The 23,441-nt window shown below is 42.2% G+C and overlaps 1 long non-coding RNA gene across 1 annotated transcript; it reads left to right on the top strand.

The window, feature by feature from the left end:
- The first annotated feature begins 10,127 nt into the window (after positions 1-10,127).
- On the top strand, positions 10,128-23,433 carry LOC148186477 (uncharacterized). Its single transcript, XR_015779623.1, has 3 exons — positions 10,128-10,457; positions 19,775-19,876; positions 20,728-23,433. It is a non-coding gene; the product is annotated as an uncharacterized LOC148186477 (long non-coding RNA).
- The last annotated feature ends 8 nt before the right edge of the window (positions 23,434-23,441 follow it).

The following is a 23,441-nucleotide window of genomic DNA, read 5'->3' as shown; positions in this document are numbered from 1 at the left end:
TACCACCCACTGCCTCCTCGCGACGCAATGCCATGCACTGTTTTGCCTCCTCCCTCCTTACTTCCTGCTTTGCACCTGCATGACATGGGACAGGACATATGCAGACACGTACACATTTATCTATAGGACTGACAAGTTTTTCTTGAAACTCTGTGTGGATGTTCATTTGATCACTTTACGTACAAATTTAAAACACTCATGCTCTCCTGCTCCCTCTCTGTTACACACACATAGATCACCTGATTGACAGGCAGCCTCCATGGCCAAACACTTGGATGTTAGCCAAAGGTGCATGAACGGAAATGCTCATTGTTCTTTCCTTAAAATGCAAAACTCACCAGTGACAGGTGGCAATACTTGTTTTACATGTTCTCCCTCCTCAGTTGCTCACCCACACAGTCAGTCATCACTCACTAATATTTCAAGCAGCATTTGCAACCACACACATAATGTGAGATTGACATGTCAAGAGCATGCTTTTTTTAAAAAAAACTTTTAAATAAACATTTCTTTAATGTTAATGTTGCCTAAAATAACTTTAATGAAGATATGAAGTCTGCTTGATTAGACAGATCTTTGTATTTGTTAAGGTTGGATCCTTTTTGTGAAAGAGATGACAAAGAGCACCAAATACCTCTACCTTGTACTCTGTAGGGGCTCCTCTCCACAGGACATGTCTTTAAAGGGGATCTAGTGTTTCATTTCCCCATAACTCATGGCCTACTGTGAGCTCTGCCTCCTCCTCTCTGCATCTCTGCTCTTCTTTCTGTCTTGCGCATAAATAACACACCTAACTTGCGCCCTAATGAGCTGCCTCTCACTCATGATGTCATGTATGAGTGTTGACAAGAATCTTTGTGTGGGTCGGAAAGCAAACAGTAGCTGAATAAGATGACTACTGATAGAGACACTACAAAAAAGAACGATCAGCCTTCACAATCAGATGACATCAGCTAGCCTGTGGCTGACCCTGTAATGCAGCAACAAAAGGCATGGAGAGATAAAAACCCAGAGGATTCATCAAACGTTTAAGATGAAGTGATGCTGCTCCGGTTAGAGAGTAAGACATAAAAGATGAAGCGAATTACCTCATTATGTTGGGAGAAAGATGTGGCTTTGCCATGATTCAGTTATATTGTTTTTTTGGGGGGAGGTGGGGGGATTCCTGTCACTGTTTTTGAGGGTTTGCACCGTGGATATGCCTCCAATACAAGCCAAAAGCATTGCAGCTGTGGGGTGGGATCTGCTTGGCACTGTGACATAATTTTTGTGTAAAAGCTGAAGCAGATAGATGTATATTCCCTGTGCATTTCATTGCATGGTGTTGCTGATGTCGAGTGACATCAACAAGTCGTACTGGAAGACAAATGTATTACAGCTTCATACCGTCTCCCCTGCCGCTCAGGCTTAGACAAACTAAACACGCTAAAATGGCCTCCAAGAAGGTGGATGTGTGGGGACATGTTCTCACGGCGCTGCCTGCTGCAGGTTTTGGCTCAGACTCCAGGGTAGAGGTGGCAAAGTGTGTGTATGTGTGTGTGTACTCATGCACGCTTGTGTGTTTTAGTGGGGCAACGAGTGGAGGTGGGGAGTGGCATGGAGCACACAGGCAACAAAATCACGGGCCCGATGCCAGATGAGATAATGACACTGGCGAACAGGATTTTGGGTAATGGGGGCGATAGTAGCTATGGAAAAAATGATGTCATCAAGTCGAGATCTAGAAGCACTGGTTTCATGGAAGGTAGCAGCTTTAACTTGAGGAGACAGAAGGGGGTGGAGGGAGAGATAAGGGTTGGATGGGGCTCAAGGAGGATGTAGGTGAGGTGGAGGGGAGTTTATACGAGCGCACAGGGACGGCTGTGATGGATATGATATGGAAGGGATTACGTGTTATATTGCTTGTTCTTCATAGCATTTGCGCATAATGCATATGGCATATCTATATGCAGAGCATGGTGGCTTTTATGTATAGGAGATTTATTGTAGTGCATCCTCTTCTCCCTCATCTGTCCCCTTAGCCCAGCCCCAACAATTTTGCAGGCACGTAGCCATTGCACCCTTTCTTTCACCTGTGTGTGTCTGCAACATCACCCCCACACACTGCTCGAAAAAGGCCATGGAGGCAATGTGCAGACCATATTTGCTTGCATGGTCAAAGACCCCCACATGACAGACTGTTAAGGCACAATGGCGGTAGAGAATGCATGCTCCATTTTTAAAGTTTAAAATGTAGACAGCTTCCAGACTGCATTGTAAAACCTGAGAAGCTGATTTTACTAAAAAATAATTCTGGAAACTGCTTGCCTTGAAACAGGAAAGTAAATCTAAGTGTTAATCTTAATTTATGTTTTGCTTTATATTTAATTGTTAAGTGTTCTCAAAATGTAGCTGTATTTACTCATTTTTGTGAAGTTGCTGCAATTTCTAAATGACAAGTCGAATTACCTTGTTCTTTTGTAAGTGTTAGCAAATTTATAGTTTTATAATTATAAATGATCAGTTTTGCCAATGATGTTTTGTGAACATGTTCAGGAAAATACAAATATTATAGACTAGTTTTCAACCACTACAGATATATAGCACAGTTTGCCTGGTTTACTAAAGTTGCTCAAACTTAGAAAGAGTTATTTAAGTAAACTTGTCATTTCTGAGTTGCAACAACTTCACGTTCAAGTAATTATAACTCAATCTTGAATAACTTTACAATTAGATACAGAGTAAACATAAATTAAGACAAATAGTTATATTTATTTACTTTTTTTAAGGTAATCAGTTTCCTAGATTTTTAAAATGTAAAATCAGTTTATTAGATTCAACAATGTAGCAACTCAGAAAAAGAAGGGGAAAAAAGAGAAAGTTACTTCTGCCTCTTACTTTTTATCAACCAGACACATACAGTACAACTTAAACAGAAACAGGAAGTATTGTGGGTAATACAGGAAGTTCAAACTAAGACCTTAACTCTGTGCTGGTTCAGCAAGATCAGGATTAACAAAAGACAACAAATATATCTAGGTCTGAATGAGTCTGCTTGGTTTCAGGTTTGGCATCTCTTAATCTTTTATTTACTGCCCTGCTGGTTGGCAGGGAGCATTGAGCAATCCCTTTTGTTCAAAGCTTACAGAAGGCTTAACAAGAGCAAACAACCTAAGTCCATGTAACTTAGTAATGTGATTCAGATTCATAGTACATGATGGAAATGGAGATAGATTTATGATGCAACGTGGGACGTGCTTGCACAAGGGCTAGCCCGATTTAGCTGCAGCACTTTTTATGGTACAATTTGAGTCTTTGAATGAGGGCTGCCTGCGGTTTGAGGTGAAACCCAAGGCCTCACAGTCTAGGTGGGCCTACTGTGTTAGCCTAGCTCTGACAGCACCTGGGACTGGTTAGCATTCTGGCTAGAGCTAGATAGAGCTGCTGGACAAAGTTCAGCTCTGTGGGAGAGGAATAAAAGTTACAAAGAGAGAAAGAGCTTGCTAATGTAAGCATGACGTGAATGCTGCCACACGTCCCATGCACAATCTCAAACTTACAAATCAATTCACACATGCGCAGCCTAATCTCTCTCTGCTTCTTTTCATCACATACAGTAGGCGCCCTCAAGCTGCATCACACATCTCAAAACCATATGTATGTGCACATCGGCAGGTCCACTGCAGGAAGCACAAATAATACAAAACAAATGGGCTGTAAAAAAAGAGATGTAGCCGTTATGAAATGAATGAGCTAAATGAAGCTAAATGAATTGACATTAACCAGACAATGAGATTCTGGAACTTCTCTGTAAGGGCAAACGACGTAATCATCAGACAAATTCAAGGAATGGCAGGAGACCGAATTACAAACCAGCTAAGGGGCCACGGTGTAATTCGTGTCATGTCCTACCTCCTGCACGCTCTACCCAGGTGCCATCCCTCAACTTAACCAAATGGACTGTTCAGAAGGTGACCATGCTTCTGACATGGACAAACCAGCCTGTTCTCATTCCAAACTTGTCAAATAGCTCTGCTCTGCCAGTGCTTTTGGCGCAAGTGTGCAACACCAAAAGGCACCTTTCACACACGCATGGAACGCGGCCGGTCAGAACCAGCTGTGGTGTTATTATGCACCAGTGGATGGCCGGTATTTGCTTCCCATCTGAATTTTTGTACACTTTACCATGTACATGCTTGCCTTAAACCTAACCATCCCTGACTTTGTCGCCTACATCAACCCATCTGTGTTGTTGTTACATGTGCTGTTGTTGCCTAAACACAAACACATGCCATGTCATCCCATCATGTCAATTTGTTTACGACACAGTACCGGCATAAACTACAGACCCAGAAGGATACCTAAGTCATAAAATGTGGAGGTCTACTGACAAAGCTGCAATTTGTTACATGTTGGGATAAGAACTTGTTGGACAACCAACAATAGGGTTGGCACCCAAGCTTCATCATCTGTGAAATTAGCAGTTGGAGCACCTTCACTGTGGGAACAGGATTTAAAATTAAATCACCGTTTTCCTCCCAAGTGCATATCCTACTCATTTCTCAGACATTCATCCCTCATCATTTTTCTTTTTTGCCATTTGCATCTCAGTAGGATGTTTTCTATCACCACTTCAATTTATCCACTATGGGTACTGTGCCCTAATCCCAAAATGGTCCTTCCCCTTGCTCTCACATACAGCCTTACTTTTCACATTAGTGCAGGGTTAGAGCAGTGGTTCCACCTCCACTGCCAGTTGGCTGTGATCCTTGTTCCGGCTCCAGCATCTGCACCAGTACAGCAGCATGGCAGTCTGTCCAAAGGGGTTGCACAGACTAAGGTCCTCGGTCAGAGAGAGGGGCTTCTCTCTCTTGTGACACAGTCATTACAGGCAGCCAGGGTAAGCCTTCTTTGCTGGATAGATGGGGCGACGTTCTACCCTGGCCGGGGTTGACCTGACTAGACGACCACAAGCACTTGGCTGGCTCCGGCTCATTTTTGGGCCGCAGGCCCACCTCCATGTTCTGTGCTCCATTTGGGCTTTCTTGATCCGTCCCAAACAAAACCACAAAAGTGGAGAGGCTAATGCAGTGGGGTTGCTATGCAGCTCTACCCAGCCGCAGAGCAGTGAGGTCATAGACTGTATGCCCCAGCCTAACGCTTGGCATGATGCATGGGAACTGTCTTTGAATCTCTCTCAGCACCCGTACCTCCTATCCACTATTCGTTTTCTTCTCCCTCTCTTTCGTCTCCACCCCTCTATCACCCAGCTTTCTGAGTGTCAAGGATCTGACGTCCTAGCACCTCATCACCGTCCAACCTACGAACATATGGTATCCATATCATGGCCATATATTACTCATCTTTGAATCTTTCAAGATCCCATCCGTGAATACTACACCAGCTTTCCCACAGCACAAATCATTAGTGTCTCTGCATCTTGGCATTACAAAATGATCCTATGACGTGATATGTTAGGATAACAGCAGTGCTGCCAAAACAGGGCTGTATGGTAAGGCAGACAGGATTTCATATTCAGATACTGTTACATGTCACAGAAGGGTATCAACTCTGGAGCCAAACCTATAGCTTTCTCAGAAGGCAATGTATCCCTTACGTTTCTTAATTGCCGTCTTGTTAAGATGGACATAAAGTATTTTTTTACGAGACAGGCATAAAGACACAGAGATTTACTGTGGATGGGCAGGGTGTTGGTTTACATGTTCACAGACACAAGGACTTCTCTCAGGGGACAAGCTTATAAGTGGCAATGGGATACAATAGAATAGCTGAATCCTGAAAATTAGATATCATGCATGCCGGATCCTGCTTTCTAGTATTTGGTCCGACAACGTTGGCCAGTGCAATAACATAACCCCAAGCAATTGTAAATAGGGAAGAGGAGAACTTTAGATTTCCTCCAATTTCTGATCTGCAGTTACTTGCACACAGAAGACTGTAACACTTCCACAGCTCGATTACTGCCTGGGCAAGCTCCAGGGGCAATTTTGTAGTACCATGCAGTGCTGAATGGTAATATCCCTCTGTTGTACAAACTGTGCTGCACTGTTTGTACATGATGAGACATGCACGGCTTGGGAACATATTGCTTGTCAGTCATACATTACCTTGTTCTAACACCTTCACAGACACAAAGGTGCCAGTATTGTTTCTATAATGCTCCCTCTTCCCAGGGTTTAATTCTTTATTTTACAGTGGTAGAAAAAAAAAAGCTCACTTCCTGCATCAGAACGTGTCATGTTTCTGTCTCACACAAACAGCCCCTTGTCTCGCAGTGCAATTTACCTGTCCCATAGCCATGAGGGCTGTTGTTCCCCTTCGCTTCGTCAGGGCACAGAGCACAGTTCACTGGGAGGACAGGCTTATATAGATGTTGTCTTGGTGATACACAAACCACTTGAGACAGGATTCTAATTATGGGATGTCATGTATGGCCGTTGTTAGAATGAGGAAAGGGTGCAATTCTGCTGTTTATGTTTCTGACATATGCTGTCTTGAGTTTTGAGTAGTTTTTCAAGGATTTGTGATTCAGGTATTTTTGGAGCATGAATTGAACTTTTACATTTATCCTTTTGAAAACTGGAGTGAAATCAATTTTCCTGTGCTGCTTTCAGGTGCCTTTCTCAAGTATTTAAACTTTTGAACCCTGAGCAAAGGTATGATTTCTTAAAAAAAAAACATGGGAAAAAGGCACTGATCAAGTTGGTAAGAAATGTTCCACTAATTAAAATGAATGCATTTACCAAATTATCTTTAAAAAAATAGGGATAAAAGAAATATATATATATGATGCTGATAATTACATATAGAAAATATGCTTATTAAAATTATTACGGTTTTCAAGCACTTTTTTCCAGTTCATTTGCTTTTTTAAAAAATGTTCTTTTCTTATCTAAATCCCTCATGATTCGCACTTAATTTTCTTGTAGTTGTCACGATTTTTTTTGACAATTTTTGGGTCATTTCTTCTTTTGTTGCTTATTGCCTTCTTCCCATATCGTTTTTTTTTTTAAGAAATCAAGCCACTCTTCTCAGGTTTGAGTTAATGCACAAAATAGCACGACTGAGCTGTTAAAATAATCAAGACTGGCTGAGACAAAGAACTCAAATGTGTTGAAAACACTCCACTATTTACCGCCCAGCAGTGTGAGTATTGTGCTGCCTTGCCAGGTCTGGTGCCACAGTAAAAGGTACATGAGCCCCACCCTGCTGTGACTGCCTACTGTGTCGAAGGCCTCAGGCCAAGGCTAATGAAAAGTGTATGAATATACACTGCTCAGACTTGTTTGGCGTGTCACTGTAGCTGGAGAGTATCAGTCCAAAGTAACTGTCAGCAGCTCTGTATCTGATGGTTCTATGCATGCTGTGTGTCTGTGGGCGTGTGTGTGTGTGTGTGTGTGTGCACGTGCGTGTGTGCGTGTGTGCATGCGTGCACATTGCATGTATTGGCATGCACGTGTGTGAGGCAGGTGAGAGAGAGCAAAGGTGAGCAAAGGCCCTACATTTATATGTTGGCACAGCACAACATTGACTGCTCCTCGTTCGGTCTTTAGACAGTCACTGCTTGTTAACAGATTGGATCCAGCAAGGTTTCCAAACTCCATTCATGCCTTGAAATGTAACAATTTCACTGTGCGTCACTTGAAAGGCTCTTCCTAAATTTACCATGAATCTGTCATCAGATTGCAGCCGTTCCAATTCTTTCTTGCTACTTTATTACCATGCGCCTTAAAAATTAAGAGGAAAATTAAGGGGGGGAGGAGAGAGTGAGATGAAAGAACTTGGGTGGGGGTGCCAAAGTTTTATGATATTATCCTGCTTGTAAAAGCACACTGGTGATGATTTCACATCGGTGGAAAATTATTCATAAATCACGTAGCTGCACTATGGCAAATCTCTCAGAGGCTCCCTTTTGCATGACCATTACTTGCAAATAGACCAGGATGTCAAAGCATATTTAAAAAAAAGAACACTGCAAAGTTTGAGAGGTTAGAAGATTGGTAGATGTTTTAACCCTTTGAAACCTGGATCAACATCACTTTTGTTTGTGCTGCTTTCAGATGCCCATTTAAACATTTGACCTTGAGCTATGTGGTGTGACTTCTTTTAAAAACATGGGGAAAAAACACAAAAAAAACAATGAGCAACTTGGTAAGAAATGTTCCACAAAATGCAAGAAATTAGTAGACATTTCAAATAATGTTACATAACTATTACAATTTTTAAGCACTCTTTCCATGCCGTGTTTGCCTTGTATGGTCTTTTTTCTTCTTTTTTTTTTTTTTTTTTTTTTACTAATTATTGGTGAATTTCCTTGTACTTCTTTGTAATTTCTTGCTAAAACAAACAAACAAACACATTGAGCAGAGTGCAACTTTGATGCCTGAAAAATTCAAACGTATTGCAAAATTGTCATCCTGCCTACAAGCAAACACATCCAACTTCCTCTGGTGTTATGTCAAAAATCAGTCACAACTCGTTAGATATGGATAAGCAGCTTATGGACATGTATTGTTTGCATTTGTTTGGATTTGTTTACAGTGAGGTACAACTCTGCTCTTAATCTCCACATATGCATCAGTCCCATATAAATATAATGCTGTCTGATTGAAAGGAAAGATGGCTATATGCATGTTGCAAGCATCATATGTTTTGAGGAATATAATCCAGACTCAGACCACGGAGCTTTTCTCCCACCTTAATTTAGACTGAGCAGTCTGACAAGCTTACCCACCGAGAGGGTGTGGAGACCTGTCATCTTTCAGTGAGGCGACCCATCAACACATGTACAGATGCAATACATCAACAGTGTTTTCCTTTGCATTGTCGTAACTACAACAAACTTCAAATGAAGCGAAACAACAAACTTTCGCTGGTATTCTTAACCTCCTACTTTTCCACTTTTATGTTTTGTTATGATGAGATACACACAGTATGTTTCTGTGCTGCATCAAAAATATCATGCAAGGGAGAACACCAGGCAAACAATGTGATGGTAGATTAAACATTATACCACAACATACATACATGCTTCGTTTTCCTGTTGTATTGTACTGGCAATTGCAGCCTAACCAAGCATGCAGCGAAAGCACTGCGTAGTTTGCCAAAATATGACAGGGCTCATATGTAGACTGACATGCATTAGGCCAATCCTGCTGTGAGGTGAGTCTCGTAATGTTTCAAGTGCTATTCCCATTCAGTGATCATTCATCTGAATTACAAAATGAGCAACTGTTAAAGGGATGGTTCACTCTAAACTCATAAATACATATTTTTTCCTCTTACCTATGGTGCTGTTTATTAGTGGTGTAACCATCCACTGATCTGCAACATCGATCCATATCATCCTCTTTCTGGCGCGCCCTTATTTTGAAAGTCTGTTTCACACAGTATCTGGCAGATGATGGTAGAAATTGCAAATTCGGAACTTTAAAACATTTGAACACTTTCAAACCATTGTTTTGAAACATTTTGAAACATTTCAAAACCTGTTCACTCAACACTGGCATCCACAGGCAGAAGCCGACATTGCAGTTATCAATCAGTGTTTGTACTGAAAGCTCTCTTTTCCCCAGCCCAAAAGGCTACATGCACATACAGTCAAACTGTCAATCATTTATTTAGTTCTTATATGTGGTGATTGTTTCTCAACATTATTATGTGACCTAATGATGGTGGTCCTATGCTATAGTTAGTTGATAGTGCAGACACATAATACAGTGCATGTTTTTATGCTTTGATGGATATGGGATAAAAAAAAAAAATTACAGTTTGAATGGGTTTCCGTGGCGGATCTTTTCTACTGAACAGCATGAATGTAACAATCTTGTTTACACAGTGTATTTTAGACTTATTATAGGAGCTGAGCTGGAAATTCACAGATTAAATAGAAATTCATGCCATATGCATTAACACAACCAAAATTATCAAAAACGATGAAAAGCAAGGGTCCCCAAGGGTTAAATTATTATTGTTATTATTATTATTATTATTATTAATATCTATCTATCTATCTATCTATCTATCTATCTATCTAAACGCCAGCATTTCCCGTGGTCTTTTCGTTTAAAACCATTTGGGTTTGACATGATCACGTGATGTTTTGAACCCCATCGCGTGGTCTCGAACTCCCTGTCGAAACCGGAAGTGACGAAGTGTTTGGAAACAGTTGGATCTGGAGCAGCCAAAAGAAAGATGGAGAGGAGGACGTTGTTTCCTCAGGAATAAATCATCAGGGTGGAAATGTTTTCGGCGAAACTGCGAGTCAACAGGCGGCGCACGTCATACGTAAACAAAACCGGTACTTAGGAAACATGAGGTACCTGCTGGCCACTTCACTGACTTCTGGCTAACACGTTAGCGGCTCTTTTTCAGCAATGTTGACTGAAAAAAACGTGCATATAGACTGACAATAATCCGTACTGTTCTGTCGGGAGGTGCGGGGACTTAAACCAGCGGTGAGTAAGACAACGCATAAATAATAGTAAATATGAGTAGTATAAAAGTCCACTAGCCGCTAAGCTAATTTTTGCAATGTAAAATACCATAGGCTAATGCTAATATTGTTAGCATGTTGTATATGTAGGGGAAACGTGAACTACAAAAGACAGTTGTTTTGTCTGTGATCCTTGACATTTATTATTATGTTTTATACTTATGCACGTTTTGAGGATGGCAAAACAGATGAGGATGTCAGGAGAAGTTTGTCTACAAGTCAGACAGCCCTGAAGTTTTAGGAAATAAATCATGGTTTGAATAAATATTTAAACATTTTTTCCAGAAAGCGTTTTCAAACAGAATGAACCAGTTTTAATTATTTTCAATTATGTATTTGTTGTTTTTATCTTTTCTGGCCAAAAACAAAGAAAGTGGTGGCAGCTTCTCCTGTAACTGACTGTGTTAAATTAGCAGATAATATTGGCCCGTATTGACCGCAGGCCCCTAAATTAAATCAAAATCGTATAGTGGTAGACTTAATAATATTGGCAAATATTGGACTGTTGTCCAAAGTATCAACATATTATCGTATTATGATGAAACCAGGGATTTACACCTCTGCTATTTATCATCTGAGATTGTTCTGGTGTTTTTTTATTTGCCCCTTTAAGAGCTTTCCCCCTATTCCCCCACTTTTTTCCTTTAAGAAACAGACAAACAAACATGTGATTCACATAGAAATTGCAGTCTGTTTTGATGTCAGAAGTTAAAGGTACTTGCTACTGACTGTAGTCTGAACCTTCAATTTTATTAAATCATTCCTTTCATTGGTTACTTTTCAGCCCCATTTGTTTCTTGTTGCGCTGTATCTATGCAAACAGGCCACTAATCAGAAAATCTGAGTCATGCAGAACACATAAGCTGACAGCTTGTGCCCAGTAAACTGTGCTGGGTGGGTGAGACCACATAAACCGGTATGTGCTACTTTAATGCCACACTCACACAAGTATCTTTAACCTCCAATTTCTCACCTATTTAAAAAACACTACAGTGACTGACAGCGTGTATACCAGGCTGTACCTGCCCACTTAATTTAGAGAATGCAAATATACACTCTTTACCGTGTTATTGTTTGTTTAACTCTTCAAGCCTCTTTTATCAATTTTTAGATCATCATTCAATTAGTGTGCTTAAATTGCTGCTTCCTCTGCAGTATCATTCGTATGAGCGCAGTCATACATCTGTGTTACTTTCAGGCACAAACTTGTTTCCTTGTTTCGGATCTGTGGAGACGGATGGAGATGACAGCTCTGTTTAGTGTGAAATAATGGGACTGTATGGTAAATATGAAGACACGGTAGTTGCCCCGGGTAGAGTGTGAAAACCGAGGCAGCTCTACCTGCCGCTGCCTGTCTCTCAAGAACTAATTGAGGTGTGTGTGATCGAGACTAGGGAGCTGCCAAGGAGAGCCTATATGGACAGACCGGAGCGCAGTGAAAAATTACAATATGTGTAGGGGTAGGAAGGAGATGAGAGCAAAGAAAAGTAGCATTAGAGACAGCTTCAGTGTTTTGACAAAAGAAATGTCAAGAGGGGTGGAGAGATGGAGTGATCCTTAATGGCGGGGTGGAAATTCTGCTCTGACACAAGCCTGTCAGCACTCCCAGCAGCCATCTCAGAGCACTGCCATCGCTATGGTGACTGTGGAGTGTTTTCTTTAATAATAGGCAACTGTGAGCCCGTGAGCGTCCCCGTGCACAGATACACTTACTCATACTTTAACGACACCTGTCAGAGGAGCCGTCTCCCCCCGAACCTGATGAGCTCAACAGCTACTGCAAGGAAATGTGCATGCTTATATATGGTCATACATACACACACACACACACACACACACACACACACACACACAGATCCCTTACAGATGAGTGGAGTCATCAGTGCAGTCAACAGATTGGAAGTCAAACTCATTGTGAAAGAGGCCTGAAGGAAAAGAGTTTTGACAAGGACTCTGTCTCGCTGTCTCCGCTTGACAAAACAAAAGCTTACATACACTCAGTGGAACTCTGGAGAAGTGAGAGAGGAACAAATTAGTGATATTGTTTGCGGAGGGATGTTTGGGGGCCTGCATCTGATGCTATCACTACCGCCTGATGGTATCTCACCTTGAAGTGATCCTGGGAGATGTGCGCCAAGGAGGGAGGCTTGGTCACGTCTCATTGCCATAAGCTTGATAACATGCAGCTGTTTACAGCCCAGAATCCCAGGGTTGGATCCTCTGTTGCGTCTGCTCGCTATTTTGTAGGTTTTTTTATTGCGTCGTAGTTCCCTCACTTCCGATGTATGTCGGTTCACAATCATGTTTTGTACTGTGTTGAGCTAAATATGATAGCTCACTTTCATATAAACTGTGCTGTCATTATCAAAGTATAAATCTGCCACTGGCTGACTTCATGTTGGTCTTAGAATAACAAACCGCAATCATAAAATGCATTTTTTTTAAGTCCCTGTGAAGCAGACAGTGAGATGATAGCTGGTGATTCCACATATTAACCTTGAGTACAGAAGGTGCTCATTTAGAATGAAATTGATATGGCTCTCTATCTCCAGTTGCTTGACGCTTTTGTTCAGTTTGGGAATGGCACTATATCCCAGAGTGCTTGGCTGCACAGCAGCGGGTCGTTTTGGCTCTGTGGTCCGTTGTGTCTTTGTCAATCACCTGGGCCTGGGAGGAAATGGCTGTCTGTTGCATGGGCCAGCAACATCCTGGCAGGCACCTAAGACAGCTGAAACCATGGGAATGTCTATCGAGGAGAAACTCAAAGCACCTCTATTATTGCATTGTACAGTATTATTGTGTGTGCATTGTTGAAGAGGTTTTCTTATAAGAAAGGAGAACTTGTTGAAGCTGTGCTCATTTAATGAGTTGATTACTTGCAGGATTTGTGGGTTATTGCGGTCTTTATTTGTTCTTCCTGTTCAACTCTTCATCAGGTCCTGCACTGGCTGAATCATTTGATAGTCACATGCCAGCAGATTTGTTGTTGGACAGTGAAGTCGATGATCCAAAGTGGAAGCCCCATTGTTCCTGAAATGACATGCATTGATAAAGCCAAAAACTTCATGCTGCATTTACTGCTGTGCCTCAGTAACCATTCAGTGTTGTGCCAAAACTATGAGGGAAAGAAAGACAGAAAGAAAGAAAACAAGAAAGAAAGGAAGAAAGAAAGAAATGTTATTATATAATATTCAGGATACTATGATTTTACTTCTTCTGCAGTATCGTATTTGGACATGTATCAGGCTTGGCTTCAAGAAAATATTATTCTTCAGTAAAGTAAGATATTATAGAATAGACCATCTTCATCAAAAAGCCCCTCTAAAGTTCTCTGATGACAGTAAGTAATAGAAAATCTTTCTGAGATGATGTTCCAGCCGTAAAAAAAAAGTCCTGGTTTTCACCCAGTACTCTTGCAGGCTATTTTTACTTTGCATGAATATACTCACCTTCAGGCAGAGTGCATGTGGGCATGTGCATGAGTGTTAAAGCTACAGTTGGTAGCTTTTATAAATATAACCTTGTGTCAGATTTGCGGAAACAGGTCCTTAAACTTCGTATGATATCCTATGAATTAGCACCCCACAAATGACGTCATTTCTTTAATGAGCATAATTAATGTAAAGCTACTGCCATTAGGTTTAGGAAGAGAAAAAATGATGATGGCGACTGATTCCTTCTTTACTCCCATCAGCCGACAGGTCACACGATTGCATATATATATTTATATAATAATAAAAGTTACCAAACTAAAGCTGAAATGCGCAAGTGTGTTTTGAATTTGAGTAACTCTAGAGTTCACATGGAGGTTGATACGAATTTGGCAAATAATCTACATAAAGGCATCTTTTTTAGGAAAGATACAGTAACCTGGTAGTAACTAGCAACGAGTGGCCCATAATAACTTAACATTTGGCTGAAAAATACTTTCCAAATAATTTTGTAATGAAAAGCATTTGTTCTCAATTCAAGTACAGCTTCTTGGAGCCAGTAGGACATCGAAAGGTCATTCTCTCAAACATTTGTCCTAAGTGGGTTAATGCTTTTATCAGTACATTTTCTTAAAGCAAAACAAGCTTGTCTTCCCTTTACGGCCTGAACTAGTCGGCATGGCTTTACATACAGCAGCAAGCCAGCAATATAGCAACATAAGGCTGGCCAAGGGAGAACACATTATGAGGAGAATCCATGTAGTTTGTCATCATTTGAGGCAAAGCTCAGTCATGATCCTGTAATCACTCTGAACCCATATAACAAAGAACAGACCGTGCAAGCAAATCTGATTCAAAGCAATTTGTTCAATTATAGGGAGCTGGAAAGTGGAAACTGATACCCCGTATGAGACTTAAGTTCCACTGCATTCAGGAAAGGGTGCTGGAAAAATCCTTGTACTATGGCCATAACTGCTGCATTTCTCTCATAGCATTGTGGACTGTTTCTTGAGGACATTGACACATTTGTGGATCAGTTAGTCATATGGAGTCGGTGGCACTGGTGGAGGTGTTCGGGGTGAGTCTGGGACAGAAGCAGTGGTGCCAGGGTTGCTGTTACTGTCAGCAGCCAAGACAGGCTGAAGGATGTATAATGTTCACACCTACAGTAACTTAAAACAGCATCCAAATATTCCCATTATAGTCCATTTTGAGAGTCTGGCTGAGGAAAGCACTTTTCCATCTGTGTCTGTTTCTTAAACATCTCTTCATACCCCTTTTCCACCAATATGGAGCAGATTCTGTTTTGGTTCCTGCACCTAATTGCACTATTTTGAGCATTTTAACTAAAAATAAACTGGTTCAGAACCTGAAGGGTTAGCTCTAAGCTAGTACCAAAAAATAGCATGTTCCCCTTGAGCTGAAGTATGAACCGTGATGACATTAGTGGGTGTGTGATACTCTACAAGTGGGGAACACAGAATTGAGAAGGAAACAATAGAGACGCTAAGTGAGAAATCATCAGACTAAAAAGAGTGTGAAGTGTTCTTATTAATGACTGGTTCATGCTTGTTTGTTTGCGTGAAAACACATCTGTATTAACAGAACAAAGGTTTGTAGGTAATCCAGTATAATCTGCAATTTTGCTGCTATTGTTTATTTGTGTTGTGCATTGCTCAATGCTCGCCAATGATGGCATATCCTTGATTATAATTGTTCTGTGCAAAAGTGTTGGAAACAGGTGCTAGTCTGCCAGATAGCACCAAGGCTCCAAGAAATCTGAACAGAATCGATTCCGAATAAGGGCTGATTTGGTGAACAAGGGATGTTTGCAGTGGTGGATGAAGTACCTGAAAGCCATACTGGAGTAAAAGTACAGGTTACCAGAAAATGACTCTGGAGGGGACATGTTTTCCTACGTATTTAGAACATGTGCATTTGTCTGCCTTCCCCCCAGTACAAACATAAAAGTAGCAGAGGACTTTCATTTTGACAAAATTAAAGACATTTACACCATAAAGTGATGCAGAAAATGCCCAAATTGTGCATTAAAATTCACAAGAATGTATGAAATTGAGTCTATGACGCTCATAATTTTCTAGCAAAGGACCACCAAACCACCTGTTTCATATGTGTAACCCCTCAATGTTGCAACAAAACCTATGCCCTTGGTTTTGTACATAACTATGAATAAAATGTTTAAATAATTGTGATTACTAAAGAGAAAAGAGTAACACAGCTGAGTTAATACTGTGTTAGACGACATATTAACAAGCACATAATGACTCATTATATGTCAGAAACACATACCTCACTGCCACACTTTAAATCAGAATATGATGATTTCTCTATTTTTTTATTTAAAGAGTTACTCCTAATTATACAATCAAGGAAAACCTGATCTCATTCATTAGTTAAGTCAGATGTTAGTGAGATAATTTAATTACCCTATTATATCCACGCTCATGTCTTTTCCAACTCACATGGTTAGAGACGTTCCCAGCATGATCAGATATCGACATGAAACGCTTTGACATCATCACTGTGGGCTGAAAACAGACATTATGCACTTTCACTTCTCTCTGTTTTGTCACGTCTGTCTGACACTGGTGATATCATGCAGACACATTTTAATTTTTCACTAGCCTCTAAAGGGGAAGTTCTGCCATGTGTGTCTAAGTACACCGTCCTGTCAGTCATTCCCACTGTGATGTGACGTGATGATTGTGACTGATTATTCCTGAGTACTACTCAGTTAAAGCTTCTGCGGTTTGTGCTTCTCTTTTCTCCAGAGATGGCTGGGGGTGTCCTGACCTGTGGCTATCAGTGGTGCATTCCCTCTGCCAAAGGGAGTTAAAAAACATCACACGTTCCCTGCGGTAGCCTTTCTGGAAATGGGGATTCACAGTTTCTGTCTCAGCATGCTTACCCCCTTTTTTCATGTCAAACCTGCTGCTGTGTTTTCCAAACCAGAGCATGGGTTAAAAAAATCCCAGTTGCCTCTCAAAGTTGCTGTGAATGTGCTTCTCAAAGCTCCAGTAAACGTTTGTGTCTTCATAAAGGTCAGGGATTTGACAAGAACAGAACTGAAAGACAGTTCCAAATGCTTTCCCGTAAACTACAAAAACAATTAAACATCAAAAGGTCACAAGTTAGTAAGGAAATTCCAGAGTCCCTTCTTAGCTTGCAAGTTTTTTTGGCCAATATGTATCAATATGTTACTCAAATGCATGTAAATGGATACAACCTCATGCATGTGTATTCGATATGTGCACAGGCACACATGCAGACTTTCACATGCACGCAGTCACAAAACAAGAAGTATTTAAACCATTGTAGGTTGCTGTTCCGGGAGCCAAATTTATGGTGAGAACACAGCAGAGAGCAAACAAGCAGGGAAGTGTAGGATGCTTCATGAATACTAATTTTGGTACTATTAGCCAAAGGGTTACCACATGAGACAGCTGGAAAATGCCGATAGCCGAATCTGTTAACCAAGGGGGGAAATTGTTGTTTGAAAAACATCACAAACGTTTAGTCAACTTTTATCTAAAACTACTTGCCTCTACCACTAAAATTAGCATATTCTGGACAATACGGCATTGTGAGACTGTTGTGTGAGATGGTGACCCGGCTGGCAAAGCACTGCTGCTGTGAGTGGAAAGTGGGAAGGATGGAAGGAATAGGAGGAAGGGGCAATAACAGCCTGAATCAGTGGAGCCAGGAGCCTGACATCTCAGGTACCCACGCTATTGCTGTGCCAAGCATTGACTTCACTCCTGCTCCCTACCGTGTATATAAGTGTGTGTGTGTGCGTCACAAGAGTGGCAAGAGGTCATCTGTGACAAAAACATTCACTGGTCTCCCCATTAATAATCCGGTCCTTATTTTCCTAGGTTTTTTTGGTAATCCCATGCCCCAGGGGATGTAACGAGTTGGGATTAAAGCATACTTAATGGATATGTTGGATATGCCCACAGCTTCCATGTTGCAAAGCCACAGCCTATAAGAACTGGGTCAACTGCCAAGAGGAGGTGATTAAGGTTTGTCTGTTTGACAGGCGCCCAAAGCTTGACAAAGAGAGGTAAACTTAACTCAGGCGCCTTATTTCTCATTGAGGTGAAAGATGAAGGCAGCCACCCAAAACCCACAGGGGCGGAGCGCCCCAAACTCTGATCGTTTACACGCATCTGACCTCTACTTCTGCAGTGATCCAAGCTGTAACTTTCATCTTGGATCTGTCCTTCTTATTTTATTATTACTACTTCTTGATTATATGGCATTTTATTGCAAAAGGTGGGGAAAAACATGACTTGTATGTAGAGTCCAGCTCTGGAGCCAAAGGTGCAAGGTGAGCTAGGCACTCTATAGTGTTGCCCATAGTTTAAAGATACAGGAGTTTGCACTCAGTGGGGAATGATTGCAGACGTCACTGGTGCTCCCCTCCATTGGATGTGTTGGATCACTGGTGGCTTAGATGATCACCGGGTCTCACAATGTCTCCCAGACGCAAAAGCATGACTTAATCTGTCCAGTAAAAGCCAGCAGGCCCTCTGCTGCCGCAGGCCTGGCTAGGCTTGGCTGGGATTGCTGTGCGCTGGGTTAGCGGCAGCTGCCAGATAGCTACGTCAGAAACAAGCAACAGACTGAGTGATGAGGATAAACAAAATCAGCCTGATGTGTTTGGAATCTGCAATATGTTGATTTTATCCAAAATTACCATCAATGTGTTGATGAAAGTAAACAATATATTGTTATTTGTGATGTTAAATTCTGCAGATTAGCCATCCAGACAGATGGCTTTCAGTGACCTGTCATGGTGTTGGCAGGAGATTGTGAGTGGATCATTATTCAGTGTAGGTTTTGTGTGTCCTCCCTTGTGGTCTATACAGATTTTGTATGTTCCTGTTCAGCAATATGTGCGTCAAGTACGTGACTTCAGAGCAGATATGCTGTAGACGGCAATTATTTTGCAACGCTTAATGGTTAAACTTCATGGTTCATGGTTTACTGTTGCTTTTGCTCTGCCTGTAATGCAAAACAGGTGAGGGAGGCAGTGCCACTGAGGCACGGCCTGAGCGCCTCGCCAGTTCGGAGTGGGCAGCTCTTGCCCATATATCCTTCTCTATTTTATCAGCCCTCCCTGTGCCTGCGATGCCCCTACCCTCACCCCTTTTCAGCAAGACCTGGTCCATTAATGACATCCATTTTGGGAGGCGGTAAGAGCGGTCCTTTTATGTGGCAGCGATTAAATAGCTTTTTGCCTATGCTTAGCAATGGTGCTGCTCTGGGCAGTAGACCATTACGTGAAAATAAACCTAATTATTTTCTGTGCCGCTGCAACTGTGGCCCCCAGACTCCAGCTGCAAACTCAGACTATTGCTCTGGCCTCAGCTTCTGGGCCTCATGAAGCTCAGCCGTCCCTATATCTTTAAAGCTAACCCGAAGATTGATTCACTTAACCAATAAGTGGAACAATGGTCTTAACTCTAAAATCATAACCATCATCAGATTCTGTCTACTATTATAATCTGTGAAGTGTCCTCTTTCAGAGCATTAACTCCAACCTGATGTAAGCGGGTTTAAAAAAAAAAGCGCACCCAGGGAATATATCTGGTAAATCTTAATCTAATAATTCCCATTTGGGCATGAATACATATGTAAATGAGGCTGGAGGGTTGTGTAAAAGGGGCAAGTGGTGTAAGTCTGACATGCTACAAACATGAACCATATGTGTCTCCCTCTTTGTCTATAAATGCAGTCAGATGGCTTTGTTCTTGCAGTACCCCCTAAGAGAAGGTTCTGTTCAATTCAGATCTCCACTGTTTCCCCCCTGTCCCCTTCACAGTTCATCCTAGGTCCCTTCAGGCAGCCACAGACCTCTGCAGCCTGCTGCAGCCTCGTTTCCTGGAAGATCCTCCTCCGAGTGTCCCACTGCCAGATAAGAATGGTGAGTGTGTGGGTAGCGGTGGTGTGGCTAGAATAACTCTAAATATCTGTGACCAAGCCCAGAATAACTACATTATGGAGGGGAGGTGGACCGGAGGAGCCGGAAGGCAGGAGAAACCGCAGTTACTGAAGAAAACGCATAGGAAATAGATGTAAATCCACTGCAAGATATTTAGCGTCTAGTCTCAGAAGCTTGGCCAGGTGGAGGCATGACTATCGAGGAAGTGTCCCTCACAGTGGGAAATAGGGCTCATTGCTCGGCAGCTCATGTGTGCCGCTGGGAATGTGACAAGGAGAAAAAGAGCACTGCATATAAGTCTTAATAATGCCAATAATAATCGCTTTGCACTCTGTCTAGACGAGGAACGGTTAAATTGGGTGTGCGAGGGTGTTTGGGCGCAGGGGGCGGCCACTGCTGGAATGGGTGAGTAAAGTGAGCATTCTATTGAGGTCTTAGTTTGGCTAATCTCCCCCATGTGACAGCACAGCCAGATTTGCTGCCATGGAATGCCACAGGCTGTTGTGCTGGGGACAAAAAGAGACAGAGGCTTAAACTGCAGGGGGGCAACACTCCGTGGTCCTGGAGAGCAGCGCAGCTACGCCAAGATGAAGAAAAAAAAAAAGTTCTCAGGGTTTCCACACACACCCCTTCCTCTCCCAGCCCCCACCCCCCCCCAACATCCCTCCACTTCTAACAGTCATCACCAGCAGTGTGCGCGCGCTCACCGCCAACCATGACATACGTGCACACACATAGTTCTCACCTGCTACTGGAGGTGTTTTGGGAAGTGTCTTGCACACATTTGACCATTCATGCTCCCTTCGTCTCTCTTTCTCTCCCTCTGTCTCCAGTGCCAACAGTGGTATCTGTCCTGCTCCACAGTGCACCCAGGACCACATCTGGTCCACAGCCGTACAGGGTACACAGTCTTCCCATGAATACCAGAACCGTGGCGAGGACAAACAATACAGATCCTGAGGGTGGATCGCTCATCTACCCCAACAGTCAGTGTTTTTCTGCCTTTCCTCTTTTGTGGCGCACATCATCTCAAGGGAAAAGCACAGAAAACCAGCAGCCTTAATTGTCAGCCTGCAGTAACAGACGGTCATCACAACTATCAATCGTGAGCTAGTTTGTTGTGAACAGTTCCAGTTCAGCTCCCACAATCCGTCTTCTCTGAGGTTTGGGGAGTTTTCAGGAATTAACGTTGCAATGATAAACATGATAAGATTACAACAGGGGTGAGGAACATTTTGAGAAATGTGACCTCACCCTTTAACCCTTTCAAACCTATGCAAATTGGTTGGATTTCTCTCAATAACAAGGCGATGAAAAATTTAACACATGGCTAAAAAAAAAAGCAAGAAATTATTTTAAAAGTTACAAGAAAATTACCTGGAAAAATTAATAAAAAAACAAGAAAATGACCCTAAATAAGTTCAGAAAATTACATTTTCCTTTGTTTTTAATATTTTTCTTATATTCCATTCCATGTCCCCCTTTTTTGTTTTTAAAGATTACATTTTACTTCATTCAGAAAGGACAGTTTCCATGAGAAAGGGGGAGAGAGAGGAAAAGAAATGCAGCAAAGAGCTACAAGTTGAAGGTGAACCCATGTCCACTACAGCAAGGACACTGCCTCTGTACATGGGGCAATCGCTCTACCTGGTAAGCTACTGGGCACCCTGTCTCCCTACTTTAAAAAAACACATTTCACCAATTTCTTGCAATTTGTGGGACATTTCTTGACAAGCTGAAAGAAATCAAACCAATTTACTCAGGTTTCACTGGGTGAAATAGCTTGAGAGACGCGTGTGAACACAGCACAAGAAAAATGATATCGAACCAGAAAGTGCGATAAAAAGTACGATAAAAAGAGCACTAATGTGAGATCCTCAGATGGGCACTGATCATTACAGAGTGCCAGTTTACTTCACACTGTATATGGCACTTCAGTTGGAGATGCTTTCAGCCAGTGATTTTTACATCAACTGTAAGAAAGATCATGTAACTTGTTTGGGGCTCAGATCAAATTATGGCCCCTCAAGCAATATAGGCGACCTGTGTCACAGATTCAAAGGCTCAGCCTCAATCCCCTAACCCAACCAGCCTTTCACAAACCAGCCAAATCCCCCAGAGCCCCAGATCTCAAGTCTGGGACGGACGTGAGAATCCTTGTCTAGTAGCGGTAAGGACATGCAGTTCTGTCAGTGTCAACTCCACCCCTTCTCCCCTCTTGCCCCCCCCTCTGATGCTTTAATTAAAGAAATAATCAGGATTTGCATCACAATGGCGCCCAGGGCTCTTACCATTAGTGGCCCGTTTGCCATCAGAAGTCTAATGAAAATGTAACATCACCTAAGCCCTCCTTCACAGATTCTCAGATTAGCCATAGCGGACTAGAAGAGAAAGCTCGGACCTTGAGTTGGTTTAATTCTTTTGTATGATAAGCATCGGCCCCCTAAATCCGGCCTGGCCAAATCCTCTTGAGAGGGGCTAAGTGGCGGAGCTGAGTGAAGAGAGAAGAGGAAAGACAAGAAGAGGAGAGAGGACAGGAGAGGAGAGGAGAGGAGAGGAAAGGAGGGGAGGTAGCCAAGGCAGCTATAGCAGGCTCAGGCTAGGCCAGACCCCTCCTCCCTTGCCTGCCTCCGCCCCATTGCCCTCCCCCCTCAGCTGTCCCGCGCCACAATAGGCTGAGCATCTTTTGTGGCATTAACGGTTTGTAGGAGCAGGAGAACAATGTATGAGAAGTGAGGAGCGCGGGGTTCCCACACACAGGGCCGACATGTCCTCAAACCCCCACCCAGCCACCCCTCAAAGACGGCAACCTGCACACAGCTGATCGCGGTGCCCCTCTTTGCCCCCCTTTTTCACACAAAACACACTTTCCTCCACATGCATGTACACACACTCTTACAAAGCAAACACTAAATATGCATTGCTGGTTTTGACACAGATATTTGCTCATGTTTAATGCATGAGTAAGAATTTATTACATGGGATGCAGTTGTTGATATAGCGGCCTATAAGCATGTGCACATACACTTGCACATGTAGTTTAATTGCCTGGCGAGGCCATAGAGGGCCAGGGAAAATCCTTTTGTTGCATGAAGGGTGAGGGTTTGTCTGGGATCTTGATTAATTTGTACTGTCATATGTGGGAGGAGTCTTTCAGCAGGGGGTGCAGGGTGGGAAGGTTCCTTCCCTGTCAAATAGACTGACAGGGAACTGGGGTCTCCATGAGTTGGTTCCAACTCTCTGATGAAGAAACTTTTGGCTTAAGCTTCAGTTAATCAACATTGATTCAAATTTGCACAAACGTCTTATCTACAGCCAGAAAATACAGTCTCTAAATTTGTGTAAAATGGTATATTTAGTCATGGTGAACAAACATCAGAGTTTGAGCACAGGCCAAAATCCACTTTAAGGCAGTTTTTTCCTGTAAAACTTTGATTAAACCCCTTTCCGCTTCTCACTTATCTTCTACTTTTTGTAAGAATGTTCCTGTTTGTTCCCTTTACTAAACTGTGACATCACTGACATTGATATGATAGGTTTGTCTATC

Source organism: Plectropomus leopardus, chromosome 18, assembly GCF_026936395.1.
Source record: "Plectropomus leopardus strain MGB_pleo_1.0 chromosome 18, ASM2693639v1, whole genome shotgun sequence".
NCBI lineage: Eukaryota > Metazoa > Chordata > Actinopteri > Perciformes > Serranidae > Plectropomus > Plectropomus leopardus.
Note: the sequence above shows the minus strand (reverse complement) of the source record. Positions and strands in the feature narration are given on the sequence as shown.